The 8,028-nt window shown below is 38.1% G+C and overlaps 1 long non-coding RNA gene across 1 annotated transcript; it reads right to left on the bottom strand.

The window, feature by feature from the left end:
- Window positions 1-235: 235 nt before the first annotated feature.
- LOC144898146 (uncharacterized) lies at window positions 236-4,783 on the bottom strand. The gene is made up of 3 exons (XR_013627049.1): window positions 4,663-4,783; window positions 3,817-3,888; window positions 236-729 (listed from the first exon to the last, which is right to left on the bottom strand). It is a non-coding gene; the product is annotated as an uncharacterized LOC144898146 (long non-coding RNA).
- Window positions 4,784-8,028: the final 3,245 nt, after the last annotated feature.

The following is an 8,028-nucleotide window of genomic DNA, read 5'->3' as shown; positions in this document are numbered from 1 at the left end:
CTTTATGAAGCATAAACATGGCAATATTGTCGTTGGAACATGCATGCTGTACATTAGCATGTTTTTATCAACCTTTACAGACTTAGAGTGAATGAGATGTGTTTCGGCCTATTTTTGGAGAAGAAAAACACATTTGTTTGGACCAAAAACCTTTTTTCCCCTGGAAAAAAAACCTCTAACACGTTTTTCTCAAATTCAAACAATTGTGTTGCAATGGTGTTTTTATATTTTTGACCAGAGAGAGAAAGACATCCTTTTGTACATGCTGTGCCAGAGTCTTCACCTTCACAGTAAGCCACAAAATAGTTATTTTAGATCTGTGATATGTGATTTGTTTGCTTGTTTTATTGTGTCATATTCCACCAACGACATGTGTCCCTTGAATACCTAACAGTCTATATGTTGAAAATGGTGAGATGCCAGCATCACTATATCCAATTTATTATATGTATTGATTTTTCTATGTTCTTAGCTGACACAATAATGTGCAGGATGAAGACAAAATGTAAAGTACCTCCACTCTGGTGCCATCGCATATATTTATGCCTTTTTTTACTCTCACAACATGAGTGCTATCCACAGCCCAGAGGGCACTCAGAACATTTTGGAGAATGTGATAGATGCTGAGAAGGCAGCCACAGCAGACGTTTTGGCTCCTTGGGTGTCGCACATCCTGCTGCTTTCCGCAGGCTGCCATGACAGGTGGAAAACAACCTCCTCACTCCTCACCTGGGGAGATCACATTAAGCGGAGAAAGTGACACATTATTGACGTTACGAGGCAGCCGGTCACCTCGGGATCAGATTTAGGTCCAATTTGGGTGTGGCCAAGCAGAATGCAAAGTGGGACGGAAGAGGTGGTATTGTGTGTCTCCAATGTGTCTGCAAAACACTGTACAAAAAAGACGGAATTGGAATCATCTGGCATTTTCCTGCTTTCACATCAAGTCTTACATAGGGTATCTTATTACTGGAGAGGACCAGCTGTGTCTCCTTGTCCCCCAACAATCTCACCAACCTGGAACAAACCAACACGGGGGGATGCGGGTATTTAAAAAAAATGAATAACAATAGACTAATCTTGACGAATACTACATTTATTTATTTGTGTGTTAGATCCAAATAGACCGGGCAGCCATGCTTAATGCTCTGGCGCTTGTACAGTACATATACTGTATACCGTATACCGTATACTGTAGGTTGGAGTACACTAGTCCCATTGACAGAGAGGTTCAAAGTGGTAGGATCCAGCAAATTTAATTTCAGCCTTAATTCCATTCTCGATTGGCAACTTCTGACACAAAGATTTTTTTCTTTTCACTCCCCTGCCCCCCTTCAATAGCAGGAAAAAAAGCAATCCCATTTTCATTCTTCACTGTCATCATCTCTATGATCCAATGATATGCCAATGATATCCAATGATATCCACAATATGTAATAAATGTAAAGTCTACAGAACAGAGTTCACATACCAAAGATTCAAAATCTATTAAAACCTTTTTAACAGGAGAATGGGTGGAGATTATAGTTTTAGTGTTGTGGTATCGTTGTTTAGACATTTTGGCTAAATATATATATATATATACGTAGCCAATTAAATCAAAGTGAAAGTTATACTTAAAATGTATCTTTTCACAAAAACCCCTTTTTGAACTGATATTTTGCTGAAACCTACCGTATTTTCTGGACTATAAGTCACACTTTTTTTCAAAGGTTGGCTGTTCCTGCGACTTATACTCCAGAGCGACTTAAAAATGAACAAACTGTTTATGCTACATAAACACTGGACATCTTTTCTGCTCATGTTTATTTTTTGTGTAGCTGAATAAGCATTGTGTTAGCATATCTTACACCTATTCAGCCTGTTCTCTATTCTTTTATTGTTAGAAGTTTATAGTTTATAAAATAAATTACCTGCAAAAAATACGACTTATAGTCCAGTGCGACTTATGTATGTTTTTTATACCTAATTATGTATTTCTGGCCTTGTGCAACTTATATTCCAGAACGACTTATAGTCCAGAAAATACGATATTACTAAAGAACAGAGAAAGGTGGCAACAAACCTTTTTTTTCTGATGAAAGATGAGAGTATAATCTTTCTTTTGATATATACCCAGTCTATATACAGCCAAAGAACACACTATTCGACAGTATATTGTGAAAAATCATCAAAATCGTCAAAATCATCAAAAATGTCCGTTAGCAAGTTCATTATGACATTATCGACATGTCTCACATTTTTATGGCTATGAAAATGACCTTTATGTTGAACATACCCAGCGGGTTTACATGAAGCACATCACATGTTCACACTAGACTTGCACAATCCAGCATATCTGAAGAAGAAACAACCCATTTAATTATTGCACTGTAATATTGCTTTTGGTTTGCATAAGGAAAATGTCTCTGATTTGCATGCAAAATGAGAGCGAATGAAAAGTGGTTGTTTGTATTGCTGTTAAGTGATCTCAATGTTGTGTTCTCTGAACATCAATCCGACTGTTGTCATCCGTGTTGCATGCCCACGAATAAGGAGCAGACATTTCACAGGAGTGACTTGAATCTAATGTACAACATCCACTGTCACAAGAGGCCAAAAGAGGTTTTTCAGGGCGGTAAAATAAGGAACGGCGTTGAAGTTTAAGGACTCAAGGAGGCAGAGGTGGGGTAATTGCTGATTGCTAACAACTAGGCACAGCTGATTGTAATTGCAGGTTCTACTGAAACCATGCACTGAAATTTGAAATGTAAGGAAACAAATCTTCTGAAGTTGAAATCAAACATCTCATCTCATCTTATGACAGCAATCTTTGTTTGACATACAGTGTGAGCACCCGTGATGTCATGAAATGCATGTTTTGTTTTGTTACTGGCTATTATTGGTTGCACTTGGTCTAGTTATCCCTGCCTTGTACCTCCTTGTGCACCTGTTTTATTGGCTCATAAGTCAACTCAGTGTGTCTTTTGTTTCTTTCCTTATATTTTCCTTATATTTTGTGAAAAGTGGCTCAACTAACCCAGACTTTGTGTTCAAGATGCAACTCAACAAAACCTAAATTCCCCCAAACAAAACTAAATAGTATTGCAATAGTGGTTCTCAACTCGGCTCTGTGCTTATTTCCCATAGTGATACAATTGCTTTGAAAGAGAGCCACCTTAGCTGAACAGACAAGTATGGCTTTTCACTCAACACAGCGCTAGTCTGTGTGTCCTTTCTTGGAACTTAACTCAAGTTATTTTGTTTCCTGTTGTTTTCATAACATTTAAATGTGCTTTGACAAGACCACAGACTCGATTAGCATCATAAGTACTCAACAATGTGTAAAAAAACATGCTTTATGACGCATGAAAAAGGTCAAATTGAGTAGGACGATGTCAGCGGCATTCTATCCAAGACAACAGAACACACTTTATTAGAATTTTAGAAGTTGGGCACATTAAGAACTAATCATGCCATCAAATCATACTAATACAAATCGTCAGTGAAGCCCTTATAAATATGTTTTCAACTGTTAAATGCTAACAGGATGATGTAGTGGTATTTTTAGAATAGAAAAGTGTCAACCAAGGTTATCATCTGTTTGGTTGTAATTCTGCCACCCTGGCCGAGGCAGCAGCCATCTGGTCACATTACCACCGTGCCCTCTGAATAGAGAAACACGCTGTCGCATCCTGTAACCCTACAAAATCATTCATTCTCTTTTTCTACATTTAAAAAGAGGATGGATGCATCAAAGGTAGGAAGGGTTGCAGGGGTAAAGAGTGATGGGGAAACCATAGTAATGGGAGCACTTGATGAAGTATATAGGCTCACTGTGGTTGGCGATGATGTAGAAAGGAGGAAGAGAGGATGAGTCACCGTACGCATCACTCCTTTCGCAGCGGTCTGGAATTTGATCAGTAAAAGAAAATAGAAAACACTTTTAGGTTTGGAATGAAACTGACCATACTGAAAATAATTACATATAAAATACTCCTTGGTATTATCACCTTTGCAATACTACTGTAGGGTCAGGCTCACCTAAGTTCAATTGTGTTTCTAAAGTGTACTGCTTGTATTGCAGTACAGAATTACTATCCACTGAAAATGACTGGCAACACAAGTGAATACAAAGATAATTGTCTCTTGCATAGCAGTGAAGCATGGTCATGGCGACATGGTCCAGTGCTGCATGAGTGCTGCTGGTAATGGGGATATGTGGTTCCATGAATTCCAACATGCACAATTTGTATTACATTTATAATTATTAGTATTGAAACGGAGAGGGTTCTTGGCGAGGTGAGAATGTTTCCAAGGATGCACTGATTTGGAAAGGTATAAAGGTGTGTTCAAGTCAAAGAACACGGCAGATTGTCCTCTGTTTGGTGGATTTATTAAGGCTTTATGCTGTGGTACTGTAACAACATACATACAATACAAATACACAAATAATTAATAAGTAAAGTAACGTAACTCATATTACATAAACACAATGATGAGCCAAAGGCACATTACATACAGAAATCAACAAGGAAATTTAGTAAATATGACGCTTATTAGAACAATGGTTGTACAGTTAGCTTGAATGCTAATGTTAGCACCAATGAACAAAGGAGCCTCACTTAGTGAAAAGTGTGCACAAACAACGGCACAGCTCCCACAATGGAACCAAAAACTCACCTCTATGCATTCACGCACAGCATCAACCCGGAGAAATGGTGGATGAAGCTCAAGAAAGCATCAGAGAAGTCATAAATAGCTCAACAGACGCAACACACTGTGGTGCGTTTACTGACCGCCGAAGACAGTCGGAAAAAACAACGCCCAAAGCTGAATACAAACCATGTAAATTATGGGCTTTCTAACAATTATTATAGTTATTTTCAGTGAGTAGTAAATCTGGACTATTTTCCAAGCTGCACACTGACTACTGAAAGTTAGCTAAAGTCACTTTTAGTGCTGCAAGTCAGCGAAGAAAACTGCCTGTACAAGGTTTTATGAAGGGAATAGTTTGACCCTGAAATATATTACTTCTATATGTCATATGAGAACATTTGTTTCCAAATTGAAGGTCAAACAGCAGCCTTGTTCCGGACCTCAGAGGTTCCATGTAATTTGACAATTTGGGAATACAGATTGAATACTCAAATCCAAAGTGTTACCAATCCCTTAGTATTATTGTCTCTCAAAAATCGTCATATAATGATGTCTAAGTGGTAATAAAAGCCAATCTTGTGATTATGTAGTCAGAAAATGTAATTTTCGTCCAGAATGTAATGTTTTTATTAAGGACAGCTCAAAAGGCAACCTCCCGGCGACAGAAGGAACATGGTACCCCAAAAGATAATCATTGGATTTATCCCTAAAATGTCATGTACACTTGCACAATTAAATTTTCCGACTTGTTTTATTACATCTACACGCAAATAGCCTGCAAAGTGAGACGGTAAAATGAAGCTAATGAATGCTTTTATTGGGAGTACTGGCAGCGAGCTGAATAGTTGAAAATATATAAAACTATATGCTTCTGTCCTCAGGCAAGTGGAAAACTGCACAACAAGGTCAATGAGGTCAGGAGTGTGGCGGGGGCGGCATTGTCTTACTGGAATTAACCAATAGCTGGCGTGTGCAAAACTGTAAAATACATTAGTAAAACACAAAGTTAACATATACGGTAATAAAAATGGTTGGTCAAATATGATTGCCTTTTTCTATACTACTCCTGAAGTGTGTAATGCACCGTGAGCCCAATGCCGCTCTCCACTTGCATCACTTATCTCACACCTTCGTATCGCGTTGATGGATGCGGCCATCTACATCTTGATGGAAACACACGTAATAGTGTATTTCAGGGAATGTGAAAAACACAACACCAGATGTGCACACACACATTTGCACCAAGTGTATCGCTTGTTTTTATCCCACAGACTAAATGAGAAAGTTATTCATAGCAAGTCAGTGTGAGTATAGAGGTGGTCAAATAATGACATTTTGCACCAAATCCTCACTTAAGATCTGCAACTTAAAGCTTTCTTTAATTTGCGTCCACAGTTGCTGCCACTTTTATTGCTTTGCTCCTCGCATTTTGATTAATTTCACAATCTGATGTATGGATAAGCATCTGGGTGGCCGTTTACTTCAAAAACATCTATGCACCAAACGGAGCTAGGGAATATAACTATCTCGTGAGGAAAGTGGGCCTTACCGCCTTATGTGAAGGGCGCCAAAGGTGGGTGCTTCAACGTGTCGAGAGGAGCAACAGATGATGGAATGAGGAGCTGCAACCTCAAGAGTGCATTCAAAGAGTCTGTCAGACATTTATCTTAGTGCCAGTGAAAGGTGACGAGACAATCTGCTTTCTCTTGCCCTCTTCAGCTCCGTTTGGCCACAGCTTCATTTTACAGTATAGAGTCGTTGCTCTGGGTGAGTGTTTTGTTTGCAACATGTGAAGCCTCAACAAGTCTATGACAATAATAATATGACCATATTAACCCAAATATAGGACGTCCCATTTATAAAAACAGGTTCGGTCAGCACAGTATTTACAATCCATGAAGCTCTGGCTGCCTTTATTATCTCCATCTCCATCTGCAAACCCAGTAGAATGTGATTTATAACACAGCAGCCAGAAGGACATTAGTTCTAATTTATTTAGCTGATTTATAGTGTTTGTTTTTTGTAACAAAATCAATAAAAAAAACAGCTGCCACTTGAGGATTTTGCCGTATGTTGCCATTTATCCTGGATATACTGTGCAGCCGAGAAACACGCTACTAAATGAAGAATAGACTGTTGGGAATAAAGTAATATACTTTCATGGAACATATATTAGAGTGTTTTTTTTTCAAATATATATATATATGATAAACACACTTCTGAAGATGCCATTTCAGAATGCATATATGAGCTATTCATTCACACCGTTGCTCCAAGAGGCAGTGGGCGGGCCAATGAGGAGGAAGTAATTTCCCACAGCAGGATGTCATGATGCATAGCGAGTGTAGGCACAATGCAATTTTCTCAATGTTTAATTCTCTCTTTATAGGCCTCCTATGAGTCAAGGCACACCTTCCTCCACACTTACATGAGTTTGAGCCTACACAAACGCTGTTGTGTTAATAGGCAGGAGTGGTTTAAATGCTTCCTAGATAAAGAAATAGTGTAAATTTCATCCAACCTTCCTGTGTGTCAGCTGGAGCGTTTAAGTGCACAACAAATGTACAATTAAATGTCATGTTAAGTCGAATATAAGCTGTTTTAATGTTGTCATTACATGTTCATATGATTACAATATAATTACACATATATATTTACACATTTCACAGGCAGGAATATGATGTACGACTGATTGATTCTTGTCCTTAAACGTTTTTGTCGCTATTGGTTCCTTATCTGTAATGCTTCCAATTAAGACTTAGGAAGGATAGCCCAATTTGAACAGTCTTTGGCAAGACTACAATCCATGTTGGTCAAATCTGAGGAGGTAAAGATTCATATTATTCAGATTTAAAGGAAGAAAATGTCATTAAATCCTACATCAGTACAATAAAATGACTTGTAATGGGATTCAGCAATATAAGCATCTTAGCCGCCTAGTGATTAGATCCCACAAAAACGGATGATGATTAGAACTCTTGGAGCGACTCCTGGGAAAATCTACACAATGGAAGAAAGGTTTCCGCTTGCTTAATTTTTTTAAAAGCTTTTTCAACTCCACATTTGTGAAAATAGTCTTTTATTATAGCCTCCCTTGTGACACATTGTACCATAATAATGGCCCTATTTATATCATTCTTCATGTGAGGTAAAAGCTTTTTCTGGGTGTCTTTTGTGAAACCTTCAATTGCTGTTCGGTAGTTTGCATGGCTTCCAACAACTACCCTATGAGAAAATCCAAAATAACATTCTTCTTCAAATCCATATGAGCCACATTGTGTGTGAGCATATCGAATCCAAGCAGTGGAAAATACATTGATAAATCTCGTTTTCTTTGCAAGCACTGAGATATTATATTCATATTATTTTAATTCTATTTTATGAGCACAT

This window comes from Doryrhamphus excisus, linkage group LG2 (assembly GCF_037039965.1).
Source record: "Doryrhamphus excisus strain RoL-2023G ecotype Guam linkage group LG2, RoL_Dexc_Guam_v1.1, whole genome shotgun sequence".
NCBI lineage: Eukaryota > Metazoa > Chordata > Actinopteri > Syngnathiformes > Syngnathidae > Doryrhamphus > Doryrhamphus excisus.
Note: the sequence above shows the minus strand (reverse complement) of the source record. Positions and strands in the feature narration are given on the sequence as shown.